Source organism: Hipposideros armiger, unplaced genomic scaffold, assembly GCF_001890085.2.
Source record: "Hipposideros armiger isolate ML-2016 unplaced genomic scaffold, ASM189008v1 scaffold_42, whole genome shotgun sequence".
Taxonomy (NCBI): domain Eukaryota; kingdom Metazoa; phylum Chordata; class Mammalia; order Chiroptera; family Hipposideridae; genus Hipposideros; species Hipposideros armiger.
The window spans coordinates 850,977-875,258 of NW_017731392.1; the positions used below are offsets into that span (position 1 = coordinate 850,977).

At 43.1% G+C, this 24,282-nt stretch overlaps 1 protein-coding gene across 12 annotated transcripts in view; it reads left to right on the top strand.

The window, feature by feature from the left end:
• Positions 1–52: 52 nt before the first annotated feature.
• The window catches only part of PCGF5 (polycomb group ring finger 5), a 111,845-nt gene continuing 87,615 nt past the window's right edge, over positions 53–24,282 (top strand). For 8 of the 12 annotated variants that reach the window (XM_019639064.1, XM_019639068.1, XM_019639073.1 and 5 more), the window contains exon 1: positions 57–144. The gene's annotated coding sequence lies outside the window, so the exon portion shown is untranslated. Of the gene's footprint in view, positions 145–24,282 lie in introns of all 12 variants that reach the window. The other 4 variants (XM_019639066.1, XM_019639070.1, XM_019639075.1 and 1 more) reach the window with 3 other exon arrangements.

Below are 24,282 nucleotides of genomic sequence, written 5' to 3' on the forward strand. Positions count from 1 at the left end.
CCCCGCCCCGCGCCACTCGCACCCTCGCCGCCCCGCCCCGCCCCCGCCGGCGCGGGCTCCCTCACCTACCGCCCCACGCGCGCGCGCGCTCGCGCACCACGCGCCCCGCGCCGCCCGCCAGGATCCTGGCCTCTCGAGAGCAAGGTAAGGGCGATGCGCGGGGACCCGGGCGGCTTCCCCGCCCGGCGCGGCCCCGGGAAGTTTCTGGCGTCGCTGTTTTCCGCCGGGCCGGGGGAGGCCCCGGGCGCCGAGCAAGCCTCGTGGGCGGGAGGGGACGGGCCCGGCGCCCGGGGGTCACAAGTTGCCCAACCTGACATTGGGGCCGGCGGGCGGGCTGCGCGGTTGGGCGGGCGGCTCCGGGCGCGGTGCGGGCGAGGGAGGGCCCCGAGGAACTTGCTCCTCCCCGGAGGGGCTCCCTCCAGCCTTGGCCGCGGCCCCGCCACGGGAGCTGCCGGCTCTCTGGCTGGAGCGAGACCATGAAATGTGTTTGAAGAAGCTGACGCAGTTGGTGACGCTCGCGGCTTCCTGACGGGGACCGGCCACGGCAGCGCCTTCTCCGAGGAGGGACGAGCCGAGTCGGCGCTCGGGCCCTTCCCCCCCACGCCCGGGAGCCGCGCGCCCCGGCGCCTAGTTCGGGGGGCCGTGGGCTGGGGCGCGAGCATCTGGTCCCGACGGGGGGACAGGCCCCGGCAGCGCGCGTCGCTTCCGTTTTGATTCGCTCGGGTTATTATATAAGATGTCACGGAGAGGAAAGGGGCTCGCGGGAGGCGCGTTGGCGAGGGAGCGTCGGCCTGCCGCGAGGGGCGGTAGGGGCGGGAGGCAGGGCTGGGCGGGGACCCACCTGTGCGCCCTCCGCGCCCCCTGCGGGCGCAGCCCGGGCGCTTGCGGGGCTGCGGTGGGGGTGGGATCCGGAGGGGCACACGGACGTGCCCACCGCTCCCCTGCTGGACCCAGCAACACTCGGGCAGTGGCCGAAACGTGCCTTTCCTCTCTGCCGCCTGGCCTGGGTCTACATGTTTCTGGCTGCAGGCGTTTGTACTTTGAAACATTTGTTTGATATTAAGGAAGCTGCGTGTGCGGCCGTCATAGTACGCCGGGAACGTGTGGCCGTGAGCTCCAGAGCGGTGAATGAATCATCGTCCCGCGGACCCGGCACCGATGATTCACGCGGGGTACACATGCGCGCGTACTCGCCGCTTGCCTCTGACCCAGGGACAGCGGCCCTTCTGCAGCGATGACGCCTAGAGGGGCGGGGAAGAGTTCATGCAAAAGGGTGGCGGTTTATTTTTTCGCCCCTTCCACGACTGGGGGCGGGGAAGTTTGGGGGTGTCAGGCTCCCCAGATTCCCCGAAGCTTGTTTCACGTTCTTGGAAGGGTTACAATATTCCACCTGGCTGCATTAATGAGTCGGTGGAGGAGCGCTGATTCGCTGCAGGACTGGGTCCTGTCTCATTCAGAATTTGGATAGTGTCAAGTGAGGTTTGGGCTCAGAAAAAAATCCTTCTAGTAATTGCCTCTACTTAAGTACCTCTAAAGTCATTAGCAAAAACGTAAAAAGTAGTGGATCTTAAAAGAAAAATAAGTGGCTCCTAGGTAGAGGAATCCTACTAAAAGATTTAGGTTTTTTGAGTTTTTTTCCTTTAAGCCAAATCCTAATAGGAACTTAGTTTGCCATTAGTACAGAACTTTTGCCCACTGTGACCACCCTGAAAGACTAAGTTCACTCTTTCCCATGCCATCCCACACTAGAAAGATTAAGAGTAAAGTTCTCTCATCACTTAGAACTCTGCTCTGCAAGTAGCTTTTCACCCCTCCAAGAACCACCTCCTAGCCCTATTTCATTTTCTTCAAAGCATTTCATCACTCTCTGAAATGATTTTATTTAGGCATCCTGTAAGTCCTGTCTCTTTGCACTAGAATGCAAGCTCCACTCTGGCAGGGATTTTTTCCTGTTTTGTTCACTGCTATAACTTTAGCACCTAGAACTATGCCTGACATATGTTAGGCATTCAGTGTTTGTCGACTAGTGAATGAATAAATTCCCTTTTCCTGATTTCTTGGTTGGAATATCTTTGACAGTTGAAATTCAGTGCCTTTTGTTGGCAAGGCACTAAGATGGTACAGTTCTAATTTTTTTCTTCTGATTTGTTTTTGATTGATTGACTTCCTCTGTGCTGTTAACTTACAGCACAAGATGGGTTTGAACATCATGTCCTAAGATGCTGAGTATGAAGAAAGATAATGTGGAGTTTTGTCAAGAAAAAGTGTGTTACTGTATAAGTCAATGGATGATTAAAAATATTATCTGTGTTAGTTGAAACAAAGTGTAGGATATTGAAATGGAATCAGCAAAGTCAGTTTCCCACATATTACAATATATGTTTCCACTCATATTTAAAATACTGATATTTCTATAGTCTTCTCTCCCTACTGACTGTATGCCAACCTCAAATTTAGCTGCAGTTTGGGAAGATCCATAGTAGGTAGCATTTAGTATGAAGTATTAATTTATCTAAATGAATACAAGATTTACATCTCTGCAGAGGCCGTAACTCTACTTTGTTGTTGATAATGTCGATAACTCCACAGAACAGTAGATAGAAGTTACTTAAAATATATTTTGAACACATAAAATGCATTGTAAAGAATTACAGCTATACTAATAAGCCAATGATATAATGAAAGAACTATTTGAATGTAGTGCTTTACTACTTCCTCTTTAGAGGGTAAACTTTAGTAAACTTTGTATTATTATAAAAAACTTTGGAGACATAGTAGCCACCTTTAATCTTATAGCAGTGTATTTAGAACTCAGTACCTCCAAAGTGACTGATGAAGAGTGGGCATCCAGCAGTTTCCTTTCCATAACAGGAGCTGTGATCACTTTCAGGAGTATAATCTCATGAGTGAGCTCAGAGATAATAGAACTTTAACCCTCCATCAAGCGCAACTGATCTCACAGATTCATTGCATACAAAGATGCCGCTATGAAATACATCTTTACTGTACTAAGTCACAAACACGACTGGCAATAGGTTACCGTAGAGGGGAAAGATATGGAAGCAGTGAGTCACGATACTTAAGTAAACTGTTAGATATTTGAAAATTTGTGTGCAATGAATCTGAGATCAGTTGCGCCCGACGGAGGGTTAAAGCTAAAAAGGACCTTGAAATTTCTTGGCATAGTTCATTCCTTTCTACCAATCCCTTTACTGAGACAGCTAAGGCACAGTGGGATGACTTGCCCGAGATGCAGGGCAGGCAGGGCAGGGATGAGAAACAAGGGTCCTGACTTCTTGTTGGAAGTCCCTGGATTAGCTAGAGCTCCCATAGGTGAGGGACGAGTGGCTCCTACCATGAGTTGATTGTCTGCCTCTTGCTTCTGAACTCTCAGAGAGTAAAACTGTTATCTTATTCAACCTTATACCCTGCCCTGTGCCGTGGATATCTAGAGGCTCAACAAATCCTCGTTGAATGTGGTTGGGCAAATGTATTGAAACTGAAAATAAGAATTGAAAATGCAGGGAAGCATACCTCTTTTCCAGATTGAAGAAGCTTTCTGACAAGAGACTCAGAAATTTGGCAGTAATTAACCTTAAAACTTTAGTAATGAAGCTACTGTTTAGTTTTCATGCCTCCAGGATTTCAAATAAAATGACTTACAACGTATAAGTGTATGTGTGCTAGCTAGCATAATTATTCACTGGAGAAACAGTAGGAAAGACACCTGGTAGGTTTGTCTCTGTCGCAGCGTCCAATTAGAAAAGTCTAGACTTTACAGCCAGATAGCCTTGGGGCTGAAGTTGAGCTCTGCCCCTGACAAACAGGGCTGGCTCTCGATAGCAAGTTACCTAACTTTTTTGAGCGTTCTCTCGTTTCTAAAGTGAGGGGAATACCGCTTACCCTGAAAGATTGTTTGTGAGACTGGGATAACATATGTAATGTGCCTGGTGTACGTTAGGCCCTTAATAAATGGTAACAGCTATAACTATGACTTCTGATTTATGTGACCATGGGAACAGCTTAAATCTCTCCAAGTTTCGGTTTTCTCAACTGGAGAATTGGTGGTTGGGATGGGACAGGGAATTAAATGATCTCTAAGATTTTGTCCATCTCTGTAGTTTAAGGGACCGATAAAGAATGCACAATTCTCCTACAATTTTAGTTTAAATAAAATGACTTGTATTGATCTAACAAGAGGAATTACAAAAATGGCTAGTTTCTAGGCCTTCCTAAGAATTTAATATAATTAATGTTGATGATGTTAAGTACATTATCGTGATTTTATATGCTGTATAATGGATACAAAGTTAACTTGAATGTTTCAACTTCTCAGCTTACTATATATACAAGGCAGTTTAAGGAGTACACGAATTAATCAGACATAGACATCCTTCCTTTGAGAGGCTTTAGAGTCATGTAGGTAGTCTATGATAGATAACCAAAGGCTATATTACACAGAAGAACTGTTAGAGAGGTATAAAGAAAATGCTTTTTGATTTCAGAGAAGGAAAAATTGGGGAAGACTTCGTTAATGATTTGAGCAGAGCCTTAAAAGAATTGGTAGGACTTCAACCAGCAGAGATGTGGGGCCCACCTATACTAAGACTTGAAGGAAGGGCTAAATAAGCATATCCAGGAATGGAGGGCAATGTGTTTACCTGGAGGAGGAGGAACCTAGAGGCGGGATAGTGGGATACAAAGCTGCATGGCAAGGTTAGGACAATATTGTGAGTATCTTGAATGCTGAGCTAAAAAATCCGTTTAGTAGTCAGTAAATAACCATTAAATATATTTTAAGTGAGGAAATGATGCAATTAAAGCTGTGCTTTAAGAAGATGAATCTATGTTGGGGGAACCATGGGTAGTCCCAGTTAGGAAGATATTAAAATAGCCTCCAGAAGAGAAGCGATGGGAACCTAAATTAGGGTGGGGGCAGGTGGGTCGTGCCGGACACCGGACACCGTAGAAGTAAACGCACCAGGGCTTGTTGACTGATTGGATGAGGATGTTGCAGGAGAAGTCCAACACTGAAGCTGAGTGGCTTTGGGTAGTAATGGCAGGAGCTGAAATAGCCAGAAAGGGCCAGTAGTAAAGGCGCCTGCAAGCAGAGTGCAGTCAGCAAATATCTGTGTCATTAATGGAAGTGATTACAAGTTTGGATTTGGATAAGTGAACATTTTTGTGCCTATGGGCCATCCAGATGGATGAGAACCATTAAAAATAGAGGAAGACGTAGGGGCATCCTTATGAAGGCAGATGGCAAGAAGGGTTCAGAGTGTAGGGGAGAAGAATTAAAGGCCAGGGTAGGGCCTCGGACAAACCAGTATTTGCATGCTTGGAGGGAAAGACAGAGGCTGATAGGATGCTGAGAAGAAAGAAGCAGAAGGAGAACAAGGAAAAGATTGGATTTAAAAAAGGTGAGAAAGGAGAATTTGGAGGAGGCTGATAGGGCAGAGGAGCCCTGAGTGAAGACTGGGGAAATGTCATTAGATTTGTCAATGAGACTTGTCAATCACCTTTGAGGATCAGGGTCAGTTGGGCCGCAGAGGCAGAAGTCAGCCAGGTACCTGAGGCGTGTTTGAATGGGCAGGAAATGGGGAGAGTAAGTGTAAGCTGTGATTGGACTGTGAAAATCTGAGAGGACAATGACTTGAGCCAATGAGAGTGCCAGTGAAACTTTCTGAAAAACAAAACCATAAAAAAGGCCCAAGAATGCTGTGGCTGTCAGAGGAGAGGAAGGAACTGAATATCAAGAGAGGAAGTGGGAGGGTAATTAATGTACCAGGCCCTCCACAAGTAGGAGGGATAGGTGCAAGATAGGGTGACCATACATCCGGATTGCCCAGGACAGCCTCGGTTCACACCTGTTATCCAAGTTTAATTATGAGATAATATTTGAACAGATAGTTGGACAAATAGTGCCCTTTTTTTTAAAAAAAAAAAGCCCATTTTTGAATGATGAAATATTTGACAACCCTGGTCACCACACAGGTATAGTTATTCATGGGAAAACAGATGTGATGTGGAGGGGAAAAGAGGTTAAATGAAGGCAAAAAGAAACTGAGATTTAGAGAGGAAAGTTGGAAGTGGGGAGGGAGGCTGGCTGCATATGAAATGAGTTGTTTCCCTTCTGTTGGGGAAAAAAAGAATAATAGGAGGCCAGTTGATTGGCTGAAAGTAAGTTGGGAGTGAGGGGGAAAGTCGGGGGTGGGGGGTTGGGGGTGGGGAGGAGAGTGGGTTGGGTTTGGAATAGCTGTGGATCTGAGTGTGACAAGGAGCCAAACGGAATGAGGGCCCGACAAGATGTTGAAAGACCTTAGCCTTAGCCTGGTGATAGAATGGATCTTCTCTGTATTTATGACTTTCTCCAGCAATGCTCAGAAAGTTGGAAGTGGAGATTGTGTGAGTATCCTGGAAACTGCCAACTCCATATGGGTTCTCAGTTAAGTAGGAAGGCAAGTGAAACTGGAGTATTGAGGAGCTGGGAGAATGAGCGGGAGATGTGAGATTAGCACTGTAGTGGCTGGTCGGCAAGAACAAAGGAAAGAGAGAAATGGGAAGGTGGAGGGGTGGTTCTGGGCTAGTGCAGAGGGTATGAAGAACTTGGGCAGTATCTTACCATCATGGAGGGATCAGTTATGAGTGATGACGTAAATTCAAAGTGTGGCTGAACTTAATAAGGTTGGTGAAGTGACACAGGCATGAGACAGAAGGTCATTGATCTTCAGGAACTATGAGGCCAAAGTGTTGAAATGATTATCTATCAATGTCAATGTCTGTTTAAAAACTTCCGGAATGTATTTATTAAAGCTTTTCTAAGCTTTTAGTCCATAGAGTTAGAAAGTACCTTAACGATAGGGACGTTATTCCTCCATTTAAAAGATGAGGAAGCTAAAGTCTTTCAACGACTTTCTAGAAAGATTGCCCTGCACCCAGATCACAGACATGTGGCTGAGCTGGCTCTGGAAAGAACAAGAATCCCTAAACCTCAGGTCAGCATTGCCTTCCAAGGCAGAAGAAGCAATTAGAGTACCCACTGAACAAAATCTTCGAAAGGTTCCTCACCATACAGCTTGCCCACTGCTTTTAGCACCCTAGGAGTGGTGGGCACAGAAATCCGCTGCAGGGACCTGTGGAGCCCAGGCCATGTGTTCTGACTTCTAACCGAAAAGCCGGTGATGGCATCGAGAAGGAACTTCGAAAAGCACCAGTTCTTCTCCATCAATTAAAGATGATGAGAATCAGCAGATAGGCAAAACACTAATTTCATTATCAATAAAGGCTAGATGGGAAGACATAGTTTAGTGTGAAGCCCAAAATAGTCCTGTGCAACCTCTATCCCTTAGTCTACACTTTAACAGCGGTTCTCAACCTGTGGGTCGTGACCCCTTTGGGGGTCGAAGGACCCTTTCACAGGGGTCGCCTAAGACCATCGGAAAACAAAAATATTTACATTACGATTCATAACAGTAGCAAAATTACAGTTATAGAGTAGCAACGAAAATAATTTTATGTTTGGGGGTCACCACAACACGAGGAACTGTATTAAGGGGTCGCGGCATTAGGAAGGTTGAGAACCGCTGCTTTAGAACAACCTACTGGGTGGAACATTTAAGGCTGTGGAGCAGAAAGACCAGGCTTCTGCCTTTCACTTCCAGGTAGAGAGAAAGAGGCCAAATCTCTCGTGCCTGATATCTTTGATAGAAAAACCATCTGAGAACTGAGAAACAGCCATGGCTGTCACACTCCAACCACCTGAATTGCTCCACCTCTATGGGAAGAATATGGTGTAGAGCAAGAAGACAGGAGTGGAATGGGAACATCCCTCCTTTGGGAACTTAGTGAGTGGGAAAGAGGCATTTGGTCCCCTTGAACATATGGTTATTGAACACTCATAACTTTGTTTGCATTTGAGTTACACTAACTTCTGAAGCAACAAGTACATTTTTATGTTAACTAGACGTGAGTGTAATGACTCAGAATGGTTTGAACATAGGTCCTTAGTGAATCAATTTCATGGCAGTACCCATTGTCTTCTTTCCTTCCTTCTGGGAGCCTCAAGCAACTCATAGATGTCATAGCAGAGACCACTAGCTTTGATACCGTATTTTTTAATTCATAACTTTGGAAGAGTGCAAAGCTCTTTCTCCTCATAAAATATTTAAAGAGCCCTTAATTGCAATATATGACACTTGGAATTAGTCCTGATTCTGTTACTCTTAGTGATCTTACCAATTAATGATTAAGTGCTTCAGTTTCCTCATCTGCAGCATGGGAGAAAATAGTACCTGTTCTGTTTCCCATGCATTTGATATGAAAGGTCTTTGCCAATAAATAATGTGTGCAAAGGTATCAATATTACCATAAGGGATGCAAGGTAAACTATGAAGTTTAAGACTTTTATTTTAATAAAGGGTTTCAAATAAAATAACTAAGATGACTGCTGGAATTTGGTGGGACTCTGGTGTAGGCACATAAGGTAAATCATGATGACTTTTCTCCTGCTAGCCATGTCAGTGTGTTAATAATTCTGGCCAAGTGAGATTAAAGCACCGTGTTTCATGACAAATGAAATTTCTGCCTTTTTATTTATTTCTTTTTTAACTGTTAAAAGTCTTTTTATTGTAAAATATAACACATATATACCTTTTGAAATGTAAATGTACAGTTCAATTAATTCTAAAAAGTGAACATCCATGTAACTACCATCCAGCTCAAGAAATAAAACAGATTTAACTTTTTCCCCCTTGGGAATCATTTTTCTTTGTTTGATGCTTGGATTTCTTTCAGGGAAGTCATGAGTAGTAGCAGGAGGCAATAATAAGTAATGATAGTCCAGAATATGTGCTCCTTTTGAGTGGAATTAGATCAAAGGTGTAATATTAATTTTTTTCTTATTTTGACTCTAGTTTCTTATTTCTATAACCATGAGTTTAGTGTTCAGCACAAGTCTTAGGTTTTCAGGCTTAAAGATCAAAATCTTCAGGCCGAGTCTTCAGATTTCTGTCCTTTGGATGGGAATGGAAAAGTTGTGATCCTTGGGATGAGAGAAAAGTCCTCATGTTTAATTTTTTAAAACATTCTGATCATCCCTACTTTGCTGATCTTTAGAAGCAAAACAGCTAAGACTCCAGTATTGATGATGACTTGGTGCAGTAATCAGAGGTCTTCCCAGAAATGACCTGACCATTATCGAGGCAAATACCTTTCAGTTCAGGCCACCATAGGCTAGATTTAAAATGGCGAGAAGGCGTCAAAGAAAACAGCTTTATTGCTTGAAAAAATCTGTATTTTCTTTGTTTAATTATAATATTGTGTTCTAAATTCTACCATCTTTTAGGACTAAATTAATGAGTCAATAAATCAAAAGTCTTTTGTGGTATCCAGAAAAGGATTCTCTTGAATAAGTTCTTTTTTATGACTAAAAAAGAAAATGATGATAAACATTAAAATAAGTGGGAAAGTATCTTAATATGTATATAAAAACAGAAAAATTAGAGTGTTTAAAAAATGGAAAAGGCTCCTCTTTGGGGACAGTTTCTATGTTATAAGATTTAGTTATTGGGGCTTTAGATGAGAACTTGGTGGGCTGAGCATGTGTTTACTGCCAGTCCCTCCCGAGCCACCACTATTGTGATGGTAAACCTGAGAAGGGGCAACAGCAGATGGGAGATACCAACCAATTTTTGGAAGATGAAATGCAAATAGACCTATACCAACTGACTTAGTGGAGAAAGTTGATACGTTAGTGCCCTTAAAGGAGGTTGGAAGTAGATCCTGGGAAAAAACAGCCAATTTATCCTCCAGAATCCCCTAAAACCTCTGGAATTAGAGGCTTTGGAGGGGGGCATTGGGCTGACAATTAGGGATTGATTGAAAGTCTATAAAAGGAGCCAGATCCTTAGTTTTCACTCCTCCATCTCATACGGCAAGATGAAGCCTGCCAGAGACTGGTGTACGTTTTTGCCTCTGGAGAAATTGAAGTAAATAAATGGTTCTGGATTTAAAAAGAGGGGAAGGATGAAATGCTCAACTGAAAACAGAGGAATATAATGAAATCACATATACCAAACAGTAAGGACCTGTGCTCTTTTCACCCACCCCGATTCTAGGATAGTCTGGTAATTACCAACCCTGGCAGAGCATTAAGGACTCTTCTTTGGGTAAAATGAGCAACTCTAGAGAAAAGTTCTATAGATACTGACATTTGAGACCCCGCCATGAAAAAAAGGACTTACTACCCATTCTTCCTATAGTGAACCCACTAGTCAACAACCCAACTTCCTCTACTCCAGGAACATGGAACTTGTAATCAGCTTTCTAGTGCTTTGCTCTTAAATACAAATAGATAGCCAGCGAATATGAGACATTTAAAGAAAGCATTCAATAAAAAAAAAAGCAGAAACCAGAACACATGAGAAAAAAATCATGGAGGAAACAGAAGTGCAAGGAGAAGAAGAAAAATGAAAATAATCAAAACCAACCCACATGTAATTAATGCAATAAGATGGGGCTATAAAAAAGTCATAATCAGAGACTAAGATAAAGATCTTGGAAATTAAAAGTATGATGGGGAAATAAAAGTTATTAGAAGAGCCAGAAGATAAAGTAGAAATAAAAGCAAAAAGAGAAAAAGGAGAGAAGAAACAGAATTAGAAGATCAGTTCAGCAGGCATTATATTATACTAATAAGAGTTCCAGAAAGAAGCTACAAAGAAAAGTAAAGAAATGACTGAAGAAGTAATACAAGAATTTTCCCATAACTGGAGTACGTACATTTGTAGATTAAAACATTTCACAAAATAGGAGAATGAATGAAAAAAGATTTACATGACCAACGAGTAAGACATATCATTATAAAGTTTCAAGATACTAAGAAAAATTGGAATATCTTAAGTGGGCATAAACCAAGAAAGAAGAATATATGGGATTCTGGAAACAGGGAGTCAAACAGAAGAAAAGCAAAGGCAAATTCTAGGATGACAGTGAAGAGAAGTTTCAAGATGAAAGTGGTGCAGCAGGCCTAGAGAGAAGCCAGCCCAGACCAGAAAGTGGGGAAGCTCCACCCCGGGAGTTTCCAAATGAAACAAAAACAAAACTGATAGATGACCTGATACATTTGACCAAGTGTAAAGTATTTTTCAGAGGGGCTTTCCATTTCCTGTGAAGCACTTGGGATGACATATTGATTCAAAAAAAACCTAGTAAATAAAAAAGGGCAATCATAAACTCCAGAAAAATAAATAGCAGCACAGGAAAAGACCCATAGTGTGAAATTGGTTCAGCAGATAATAACATTAACATAGGTCCTAATAATAGGAATCACTAGTATCCCAGAGTGGGAGACTAAGCTGCTATAATAGAGACTCCACTCTGACTTAAAGAACCAAGAAATTCATTTTTTACCCCCTGTGACCATTCAAGGATGTGAGTATTTCAAGTGAGTTGATGTCTCTGCTCCTTGCAGCTGTTCAGGAGACCAGATTTCCTTCCATCCTGCTGCTCTGCCACCTCTAAGACATTGCCCTGATCTGCTTGGTTAAAACCTGGTGGCAGCACGTCTATATTCCAGCTCATAGGAAAGGGATAGAACAATGAGAGGCAAAGGTTTAAAGCCCAAGCCGGTAATGTGATGGCACACATCACTTTCATTCGCATTTCAGTGGCAAAAGTTGAATCACATGGCCACACCTCGGAACAGTATTCAAAAGAGGTTTAACAAGTGGAAGCCCAGACACTGACCAGTTAGGACACAGACCTGCTATAGAGTGGGAGTGCTCTGGAAGCTCCCTGTGGTATCAAATGTTAGCCCTTTGTCTGCAAGATTATGAGAAATGGGGGCAGGAGAAGGTCTTTAGGAGGGTTGAGGTCAGCTTGGAGAGCATCTCCTTACCACCTGATGTGGAAGAATTTTAATAACAATTGGTACAACGGTGCTAAAACATACAGACTAAATATCAACCCTGACCATACATGAGAGGCTGGGGAAAAAAGGGTGACATAGGAGACTGGAAGAGGATAAGCTAGTGCATAATAGGACATCAGTAATTATATGAATTACTAAGTTAAAATTGAAAAGTAATAAATCAAGACATATCAGTGTGTGTGTATATATATATATATATATATATTAGGAATATACAATTAAATATCAAAAGAGATAGTTAAATGTTTTTAAAGTAGTTTGCCTTTGGGAAGTGGATTTGGGGGTAAGTGGAGAGATGACACAGGTTACTGCGGTGTTTTCATTTTAAGCCTGCTAGTACTGTTTGAGTTTTTAAATACTGTGATACCTTGGCTTGCGAGCATAATTCATCTGGAAACAAACTACTTGTATTGCAAGACATCACTCGTTTACCACATTAAAATGTATTAGAAATGTTTGCTTGTTGCAAACCACATTACTCGCAATCCAAGATTTTACTGTAATTTAAAATGTTGATAAAAATTAAATTACATTAGTAGGGGGAAAAAGTAATGCAGTACTAATAAGTGGATCAGGGAGTGATTTACGTGGATCCAGAGCTTTAAAATATACATAAAGTAGAAGTTAAGAAACGTTTTAAAGTTAGACTCCTCCCTCACAGCTGTGATTCCAGCCATACTCTGTCTCAGAGTCATTTGAGGGAGCTTTGAAAAAGTTTAAATGACTCCCTCCACCCCAAGATTCTGACTTACTAGGCTTTAGGTGGGCCCCAGGGAATCAGTATGTTTTAAAAGCCACCCCAGCTGCTTCTGATGTATAACTAGGGCTAACTCCTAGCGAAGGAGTTCAAACACCTTTGCTTCTGCTTCTTAAATGTTTCTTGTATTCTTCCTATCCTCTCTCACCTGCTTCTGTTTCAAGTCAGATCTCCTCTGTCTCTCAATTCTGAAGGTATAAAGTCTATTTCGGGTCAAAAGAGCAGGGTGAGAGAAAGGGAGAGACGTGAGAGAGGTCATTTAGATGACCGTGAATAATGAGAATAGGATGGCTGTACAGAGAGCTAATATTTGTTTCCTATTGTTTTGCCAAAACTACTTCAATTGAAGACCTTCTCTTGAATTTCTGATGGAGTAATTTTAAAGCTCAAGTTCAAGTGCATTTGAACTTAATAACATTTTATTTCTTTTTCCTTCCATGTTGCCTCTTGGGGCTAAATCAGTTGCACCTTCAGGTTGCCCTCAAGTTCTTTTATCTCCCCTGACACCTCTAGCCGTGGTCTGCCAAATATTCACCAATAGCAGCATTTCCATTTTGCACCTGAGATCTCCAACAGTTTTCATAGCTCCCTAGTTTTCTGTGAGGAGATTCTCAGAAAGGGGATTAGCAAGCAAGAGATGAAGGAATAGAAGAAGTATATCCTTTCCCAAGGTTAGAGGTCTTGTTGTCTTGGCCTTTGACTAAAGAGATTTTGTATAAGTAAAAGAAGAAATGTTTGTTGTGTGGGTGAGGGAAACATTTTAGACCTTACAGAAAAACTACATTAGAAAAAGATCTACCTAACTTTAAATTTTTAAAAATATCAGCAATTACAGACGTAATTAAAGTTGCCTTTGTACCTTTCCCCAGTCCCATTTCCTGCCTCCCTAGGCTCAACTGCTCTGGCGAATGGGATGTGTCAGTGACCTTGTACCTGTTTCACATCACGCCAGTGCTCTGCTCTGTTCAGTGATGGGACTTACCTCTAGCATTCTGCCTAGTATACAGGGAGCTGTCCTGGCTGGTTTCTGAGGGATTACTTTACCCCTAATACATTTATACAGCTGGGCCAACGTGTGATCTTTAGGTGAGGGATTGATTCATCTCATCAATAAGTCTTATTTAGAGCTTACCCGCTTAGTGTCAGACTCTTCCAGGCCAGTGCATCTCACACTTTAATGTGCACACAAATCACTGGGGATGGCATTACAGTGCAGATTCCAATGCACTTGATCTCAGATGGGACCTGAGAGTCTGCATTTCTAATAAGCTCCCAGAAGACGCTGCTGGTCTGTAGACTACACTTAGAGAAGCAAGATTCTGGCTGATGGTTCTCAACCCTGGCTGCTCTTTAGAATCACCTGGAGGCCTCTAGGACCTATCCCTAGTGATTCTGATTTAGTTGATCTAGGGTGGGGCCCAGACATGGTGGGTGGGTGTGTGAGTGTGTGTATTTTTTAACTCCCTAAGTGATACTAATGTGCAAATAGGATTGAGAACTACTGTTGTGAGCTCTGCACACTTTTACTGTGACTCATGGCTAAAGCTGTTCATATGTGGATTTTTTAGCCACCTGGGAAGCACCTTACAGAACTGTTATGATACAGATACACCTGCTTTATGGATGCAGTCCATGGAGAAGGGATTCCTCTTGGATTTCTGGATTCCTGGAGATGAGGTGGAGGTTGTTATCAGAGGGGGCATATCTAAAGAAAAAAATGGCCTTTTCATTGAAACCCAGATGTCATCTGAAATAGGAAGGGTATTTGAAGTGATGAGCAAATACAAAGTTGATATCTCTTTATTCAGGGGATCCTTCTGCTTCCTATATCCTTTTAGTAAGAGATTATAGGAAAATTATAAACTTTGATACTTTGTATTTTCTCCAGAGAAGTCTTTGGTAAGGAGTCTACTTCTTAATATCCCTATGTATATGTTTACCTATACATATGTGCTCTTGCAAAGTTTCTGCATAGCCAGAATTCTAGTATTTATATTTTTCACTTGCCAATTATTTAGAAAAATTCAGAGTATTTTCTATACATTTATTTTTGGGTCCTGACTTGTCCTAAAAATGGAGTGACTTACTATCCTGATGAAGGGACAGTTGCTGTTCACAGGAGTTTCATTGCTAATGGCAGATTGAGGATTAGGTTTACTCAAAAATCATAGGCCTTAGCTCCGTTCAAATGTTATTGTGCTGTTATGATAAGCATGATCCTAGAAGCAGATAATACAATTTTATTTATACTAAAATCATGTTAATTATAATTTCTTGGAGACAATAAGCTTTAAAACCAGCAGATTAAAATGAAATATAATTGTGCTGCTAAGAAATTGGAATCCTCTCCTCCACCTCCCTACCATTCAATCACAAAATAGGCCTTTGATTTTATTTCCTTAACATTATCTTGTCTGCTTCATGGCCACTGGCTTCAGTTAATTCTCATTCACATTAATTTCCTCACTGGATCTCGCTCCCTCCAGCCTTGCCCCTTATAGTCCCTCGGCCAGAGTCCTCTCCGGCAGAGGTAAATCTGCCTGCAGATCAAGTCCACATCTCCAGAGTGTCATGTAGAACCTTCTAATCTGGCCCTGCCTTTTCTCCACTCCATCACCAGTCACTTCCCTAGATCGCAGTGTATTCCTTTCTTAGCTGAGGTTGAGGACTGGGGAGGAAATATTGGAGGCTTGAAAGAAAGGTAAAGGCATGAAAGAGTGGTTTAGGAGAGTGGAGGAGTAGGTAGCACAAGGGACATGAAGTATGATTGCCAGGCAGCAGTGAAAGTGTCCTGAGCTAGGTGATAATGGATGTAAAGTGAGACTGCCTAGCACTGGCTGCTGGGATACAGCATGGAGGAGGTGGAGCCTTGCATTCCGCCAGCTGCCTGACTAAGCCATCCCACGTCTGGTCTCCACTTTTGCACATGCTGGGTCCTCCATCTAAGATGCATCCCTTATTTCTTTGCCTGGAACAATCCTTGTCTTTTCTTTTTCTTTTTCTTTTTTTTTTTTTTTGGAGAGTTGGGGGTGTGGCAGGGAACAGGGTGTTTCTCCAGGACCCATCAGCTCCAAGTCAAGTAGTTGTTTCAATCTAGTTGTGGAGGGCACATCTCAGTGGCCCATGTGGGGACTCCAACCAGCAACATTGGTGTTATGAGCACTGCGCTCTAACCAACTGAGCTAACAGGCCGTCCCAATCCTTGTTTTTTCTTTAAGGAACCCTGTTGATAATTTTCTCCTCTTTCCATTCTCTTGTCACCCCATTGGTATTTGGTCATCTCCTTCCAGTCTGTCCCCATTGTTCCATTATCCAGGCACTATTATTGCATTTACCATGCCATGACAAGTCTCTGTTCATACCCTGTCTGTACTAGACCATGAACTCAGCGAGGGCAGGGTTGCGATCTTTTGGTATTCCAGTTCTTAACACAGTGTCTGGCAGACACATATAATAAATGCTGGATGAATCAATACAAGATTTCTCTGTGAAGTGTTGAGAATCTGTTCTTACTGGATAAGGGTCATTTTAAAAGTAAATTCCACTTAGTATATGACATGAAAAATTCTATCGCTTTAATTTTTAATCTGATCTACCCCTACCAAATATCCAGGTTAATAAGATCTTTCCAGATATACATATGTATGTGCATGTGTGTATACATACATACATATGATACATATCTACATGAAAATGGGAGAAAGTTAAAGAGATCAAAAAGTATGAATATTAAAGGTCGGGGATAACAAACTTTAGACCATGCACCATGCACATGGTTTACCTGTTCTTCTTCAGATGGGCCTCCTCATCCAGTAGAAAACACATTAAAACCTCAAGAAACATACAAACCAGTACTGAACACATCTATATTTTCAAGTTATATTGAAGTTATGAGTATAAAAAAGGCAGTTTTCAAAGGTCTTTCCCAAACATGTAGAAGCATATGGAGATTTGCACTGCCAGAACAATTTCACATAGTTGACAAATGAATAAAACCCAGAGAGAAATTAAGGGGGACCTTTTCTTCCTGGGGTAATAATGATTTTTCCTTTGGAGTGAGGAGACTTGAGTTCTGTCGTGATGTGTCATTGAAGGGCTGCGACATCGGATAATCTTTCCTACCTCTCTCAGCTTTAGTTTCCCCCATGTATAAAATATGAGATTTGGTCTAAATTATTACCAAGGTCATTTTGAATCATCTGTGATTCTGGAAAGTTATGAAACACAGTCGGTAACCATGGTGAGGAAAGTTGATTGGTGACTCCAAAAATAGACTTATTTTATCCTTCTGCATAACAGTGATGCTCGCCCATTGAGTAAATCACTCTGTGCGTACTGCCTTAATAAACCAATTGCATTTTTTTTCCAGAATGCCGAGTGTTCAATGTGAGTGAAAGATTGTCTTAAGAAATACCAAACAAACAAGCTCTTGTCTCTTGTTTTAAATATAGATCTGGATTATTGTGCTCTTTTGCATCCTGTTGTAGGTATTCAGAAAGCAGAAGGTTGTGATGTGGTAAATTTAGAAACTATTTCGCATCAGTTCCTGCTGTCTCTGTGTTTGTGTGAGAACCCCATTCAAAATATGTCTTATTTATTCTTCCCTTAAAATATGCTTTCCTTCATTTTTGCCTTTCTGCTGGCAACAAGTCCATATCTATAAATACTTACAGATTTTGTCAAGATTCTCAGGTAGTAGTTATTTTTCTCAATTGACATATAGGTGATTTAGTCAGACATCATTACATTTTATCCCTAAGCCCTTTGATTTCTTGATGTGTTGCATCATAAGCCTGTCTTCAGTGCAGTAATGTCCTAAGGGTCCCTCCTCGACTCACTCTGAGGTTGCAAGGTCTGCGGTCATGCCATGCCCCTCAGGGACTGTGCCTGGTCTGCAACACTCCACCTCAAATGAGATGTCTTGACTGAGTTGGGCCAAGTCCAGTGCTGGTAGACAGTCTTCCTGTCTGTGAGCATCTGTGCTGGATCCAACCCTTTGAAATGCTTACAGAAATTTAATTTTCACTGTCTTTATTTTGTAATAATATATATCCATAGTATCATATCACTGACTAGCTGTGGGAGATTAGACAAGTCACTTGTCCTCTCTGGGCCTTAGCTTCCTCCTCTGTACAGCTTAGATTTGATTCCTAAAATGCCTTTGGTTCCAAAATTCTTTGATTTATGTTTTCCCCTTTATAGCTTTGTCATTCTCTCTCCAACCCCAAACTGACTGATAGCAATCTTAGGTCTTAAACTTCCCAACAAGTCTCAGTCTTTCCTCCTGGTAGTTCCTGAAACCAGTATGTTTCATTTTCACCTCACAAGCATTTGTAGAGATTTTTTAAAAAAAGCTTCTATGATGATTTTAGTCCATTTATTTTTTTTGTGCATTTTGAGACCAGATTAACTCAGCAACTCAATTTGTTTTGCTTGCTTACTTGCGTACAAATAGTGGTCTTATTTTGTAGAAATAATAAACTTTTCTTCAGCAAGAATTGCTGTGCGTCTTTATTAATGAGAACTAAGCTAAGTTAGATTCTGTTGATCTTAGCTATGGGGCAATGTAGATCAGTTTTTTTGATATTTACCCATATTCTTTACCATCAATTAAGAATCTTTGTTCTAATTAGTGTTTTCAAACAGTTGACACTGAAAGCAATCTGTGGAACTGGGGTTAGAGGATGTTCTTGGATAACATAAGTTTATTTATTCATTCAAGAAATATACACTGAGTGCCTACTAGGTAGTCTTTGGATTATCAGAGGACAAAACAAAGATCCTTGATGTAATGGAGTTGTTTTCTAGCAGGGAAAGACAGACAACAATGTAAATAGGTTAAGTTCTCTGGCAAAGGGACTTTCCATCTTGAAATTACAGATCTTGGGCCGTCCAAGTGGCGCGATGGTTAAGAACTGGCTTGGGACTCCAGAGGGCCCCAGTTCGGATCCCACATATGAGGGCCAGTGACACTGCCCTCCACAGCTAAGATGCTGAACAACAGCTCAACCTGGAGCTGGGCTGCTGTGAGTCGCCGGCAACGGCGTAGACTGCAGCCCCTGCGGCAGTGGGTTGCCATGGGCTATACCGTATGTAGCCAGCAGCCAGCGTGAGTGGCTGTCCAGAAGCCGACGACTGATCTGCCTCGCCTGGGAAGAGCGCAATGATGGTGCCAACTTGGGCCAGTGAAGCAACGTCCTCCACAACTAGACTGAGGAACAAAACGACAGCAACTTGTCTGTTCCCCTTCCCCCAATTCCCCAGCACTGTTCCCATCCCCCCTATTCCCCAATAAAAATCTTAAAAAAAAAAATACAGACCTTACTATATGGAGATGATTTTGCATTATCTATGTGATCCAATCTAGTCAATGTTCCCTTAAAAATAGAGTAGTGGTGTGAGTCAGACAGATGTGGCTGAAGTTGGAGTGGTTCAAAATGTGGGAGAGACTCATCCCACTAGTGCTGGGGGACAGGGGGACATGTAGAAAGCCTGAGAAGGAAGGAGGGAAGCCTTGTGGAGCAAAGACCAACCTCTGACTGATAGCCAATAAGGAAACAGGACTTCACTTCTGTAGCTGCAAGAAACTGAATCCAGCTAACAACCTGAGTGAGCCTGAAAGCAGATTTATCCCCAGAGCCTCCAAAGAGGAATGTAGCCCTGCTGACACCTTGATTTTGGCCTCTTGAGACTCTAAGCTGTAGACTAGCTGAGCCATGCTATAACTAGACATCTGACCTACAGCACTATGAGAAATTAATGGGTGTTGTTTCAAGCCACTGAGTCTGTAGTGATTGCTCATGGCAGCGATAGAAGTCTAAAACGGGGGCGAGGAAGTTAGCTGAGGCTATCAGGAAGAGTATTCCAGGCAGAGAGAACAAGGAGAACCACGTCCTAAAGTGAGGTCCACCTGGAGTGTTAGAGGGATAGCACGTAGCCAGTGTGGCTGGAGTGGAGAGAGCAAGGGGTTGAGTGTTAGGACATGAGGCCCGACAGGCAACTAGGGTGGGAGAGTGGACACGTAAAGGTCTGGCTTTTATTTCAAGTGAGCTGGAGAGTCATCACAGCATTTTGATCAGAAAAGCAATATAATTTGACTTAATTTTTAAAAGGATCATGCTGGCCACTCTGAAAATAGACTGTTGGGGAGAAGCTGGGAGACCAATTAGGCAGTGATAACAGAAACCCTGACGCAAGATGGTGGTGGCTTAGACCAGTGGTGGTGGAGTTGATAAATGGTCACGTTCTAGATATACACTTTGAAGATAAAGTCTATATCTTTGTGACTTAGTTGTAGGATATGAGAGAGAGGAATCAAAGATGATTCTATAGTTTGGGGCCTGAACAACTGGAAAGATGAAGTTATGGTCAACTCAGATGTGGAAAGCTGTGAGTGAAGGAGATCTGGGGTGGAGAGGAAATTAGAATTCAGTTTGGCTATACCACGGATGAGATGTCTGTTAGAAATTTGTTTGGAGATGCAGAGTGTGGTAGGCAGAATAATGGCCCCAAAGATGTTCACATCCTAGTCTCCAGAACCTGTGAGTATGTTAGATAGCAAGAAGGACTTTGTAAATGTGATTAAGTTAAGGATCTTGAGATGGACAGAATATCTTGGATTATTTGGGTGGACCCAACCTAATCACTCGAGTCCTTAAAAGTGGAGAACCTTTCCTGTGCTGGTCAGAGGGAGATGTGACTGTAGCAGAATGGTCAAAGAGATGTAATGTTGCTGGCTTTGAAGTTAGAGGAAGGGGACCATGGGCCAAGGAATGTAGGTGGCCTCTAGAAGCTGGACATGGCAAAAAAAAAAAAAAAAAGGAATCCTCCTCTAGAGTCTCAAGGAAGGAACACAGCCCTGCCAACATCTGATTTTAGCTCAGGGAGATGCATATCTGACCTACAGGACTATAAGGTAATAACTTTGTGTTACCTTAAGCCCTTAAATTTGTGGCAGTTTGTTGCAACAGCCATAGAAAACCAATAAACCAATACACAGAGTAAGAAGTTGGATACAAGTCTGAAGGTGAGGAGAGAGAGATCTGGATGTTGAAATCATAGAGGTGGTATTTAAAGCCATGGGATTGAATGAGATCACTCACAGAATGAGTTGAAATAGAGAAGAGGACAAAGCATTGAATCGTTTGGCACTCAACTTCAGGAGGTCAGGGAGAAAGAAGGAAATAGCAAAGCACACCAAGAATAATTAGGCAACTAGGTAGGGGGCAAACGAAGATAGGGTGGTGTCCTGGAAGGCAAGTGAGGAAAGTATATCAAGGAACAGGGAGTGACTGAGTGTGACAAACGCTGCTGCACACAGAAGGCACCACTGAGAGTCACCTAGGTCAGCGATTTTCAAAGGAAATTCTCCATAGTGCTAAAGAGGGAACCGGAGAAGTTTGTAGAAGCTCCCCCACCACACACTTCTTCCCTCCTGCCTTCAGAATGGCCAGCTTATAGCACCAAAAAAGGCAGTAGCTGAGAAATCCTATTCACTTTAAACCTCATTATTGAGTGTCTCATAGAACTTGTTGCTCAATATGTGTTTAATGAGTGAATTAATAAATGTAAACCTTCCAAACTGCTGATGCTTCTGTGGCTCTCCCCTGCATCAAGGCATATAGTTTGTAGAAATTAGAAACATTTGGTTTCGGGCCTCTCCTAGGTGCCTAAAAGTGGATCATAAGTATCGTAAGTATTTCTTGTTTAGGCTTCACAACGCTGATGTAAGCACACACCTTCCAAGGAAGGAGAAACATTCTTCTCTTTGTCCAGATTCATATTACTTTGCAAAAGAATTTTTCAGGTTTTTCTCAAGATGATTCATTCATTCATTCATTCAATCAATCAATAAAGTTGATTATCTACTAAGCGCCAGACCTTGGGGGAAATTTATAGCAGTGGACAGGACAGCCAAAAATTGTCTGCCTTCGTGGACCTTATATTCCAATGGGTTGAGGCAATCACTAAATATATAACATGTATAATTTGTCAGATGGTGAGAAATGCTGTGGAAAAAAATCAGTCTAGAGAAGGGGAATAGAAACATCAGATCATGTCACTACCCAATTATATTCCCATGGCTTCCCATCTTCTCCACGTAGATGCCACAGCCCTTACAAGGCCCTCATCTCGCTGACCTCGAGTGCCCCTCCGTTCTCAGCCCCACTGGCACCCTTGTTGTTTGTCCCTGCTGTTCCTTGGGCATTAGCATCGTTCCTGCCCATGTCACTTTCATTTCTCTCTAGGTAGCCACCCTTCCTTCAGAAAACCGCAGGACTAACTCCTCATTTCTTTTTGGTCTTTGCTCAGATGTCACCGTCTCAGTGGTCCCTTTCCTCACCTCCTTATTTTGAATTCCACTCACCCTCCTTATCCTAGCACCCCTTACTCTCCAGGAGGTCACAGCCCAGCAGAGGAGATGACCAGACACCACCACTGGCAGGGCAGCATCACTGGCTTTCCCTGCAGGGGATGGGTCTGCCTATGGGTGGGAGAGCCATCTTTCAGTGTTATTGGGAGAGTTCTCAGTAAAGGCCTTGCCTAATGAGAGCATCATGGGAATCTCCCCGGCCTCTTCAGCAGCATGACCCAATCCTGAGCTTAATTAGTGGGAATTCCCAGGATGGCATTTGCCTTTGTCATACTATGGCATAATCCCTGTTATGGATTGGCTGTAGTTCCTGGAAACAAAGGATCCTCTTTCAGATGGATTGTTTCTGTCCTATGATTTTTGACTGGATGTGTTTGGCGTGTTTAGTCTGCTTCTCCTCCTTGGCAGAGCCATTCTTGGTTTCCTTCTCTGTGCGAGATTTCTCTTTTTCCTCACCCTCTGTGACTGCCTCATCTGAGTTCTCAGCTTTCAGTTTCACTGACTATGCTGACCTTTTATGTATTTCTTGTTTTTATTCAGAAACCGAAACTGCACCTCATACATAGCTAGTTTACATCTGCCTCATTCCTGTTTTATTAAAACCTTAGCCCCTTTCCCTCATCTCTACCACTTTCTGGTCTTAACAGCATTCAAAGGAACAGCCCGGCTTCCACAGGCAAAGTCCCTGAGTCTATAATTTTCATGACATAATAAACAAAATTTTCAATGTAGTTGTTACAGGTTGGGTTCCCTGGGAAGCAGAGTCTGAGGTGGAGTTTAGCGCTCAGGATGTTTATTAGGGAGTCGTCTTCAAAGGCTGGGAAGGAAGCAAGAGGCAGGAGGCAAAGCTGAGTGGTGTACAGGCCCAACGACAACCTGGCTCAACCCCATGGGAGCTCTGGAGCTAGAATTGCTCTTCAGAGTTGTCTTGACTTCGGCCGAGATGTCCGGGCCTTTACACCGAGTCATTGAAAGTTGGCTACCTTGGGAAAGTGGGTCTCCTTGGGCAACAGGATCTCTACAGCTGAGGCCATCCTTGCAGAGGCCAACAGCACCCCCAGCAAGAGTTATAAGAGGGCCTCTGAAGGGAAACCTGGGGGGGCCTGGGCAGCGCCTCCCACCTTCTTCCACATTAATGGAGGTACAGTTCAGCTACGGCTCCAAGATAGGATACAAGAAGCCACTTCCATTGTCAGCTGTAGTTTAATATTTAAATTTGCTTGATTTCGTTGAAAGCGTAGGATGTTAAAGCCTGAAGAGACCATAGAGACCAGCTATCCAGGCCTCTGGTTTAATGAATAGAGAAATGGAGTAATAAAGGGGAGGGAATCTCAGTTTGGTTTCCCAAGGAACAGACCCCAAGACAAGGACTTGAGAGTAAGTGGCTTATTTGAGAGGTTCTCCCCAGAAATGTCAGCAGGGAAGTGGGCATGTGGGATGGGGAAGAGAAGGAAGCCAGTAAACGTGCATTTTCAAGAGAATTACTGCTGCGGATCCCTGGAGCTTAGTCCCTTGAGGGACCTCAGGCAAACAGCGCACACACTTTAGAGTTCTCCTGCCCAAAGGGCAAGGAAGCTGGGATACTTTCCCATCCATCCTTGACCGAGAGCTGTTTCCTGGAGGCATTAACTACCCTGCATCCCAGTTGTCGCTGAGTGGGCCCAGCCTGCTTGCAGACAGAACCAGAGGAAAAGCCACAGGTGATTACATGTAGAAGAGAGCCTTGAAGACAACAGGATGGGGTGAGAGACCATGACAGCGTCTTCTAAAAGGCATTGCCCTAAACGGGACTAGAATTCAGGTGTCCTGACCACCTGCCGGGGCTCTTTACGCTGATGATTGAACATCTTCCTACACTGTGCCCAAACCTGTTCTAAGTAATCTGGTAAGGAGAGAGGAGGCTATAGAAAGAGCAGAGGACCCATCCCTCTCTCTGAGAAACAGTCTAGTTGGAGGGCCAGGCACACATACATGTCAGAAAGAACACAAGGAGAGATTTCATAAGCATTCCCATCAACTCTGTGGATGAGTTGGTATCGAAAGCTATGCGTTGCATATGTCAATACTGAGGGGCTATATTAAAGAGCTGCTCCAAGGGCCGGCTGAGTGGCTCACTTGGTTAAGAGCTCGCTCAAGAGTTTGAGCTCTGAGCAATAGCGGTTCGAGTCCAGCCCAAGCTGAGCAGCCGCTGAGCTGCCAACAGGTAGCAGGATGGCTCAGCTT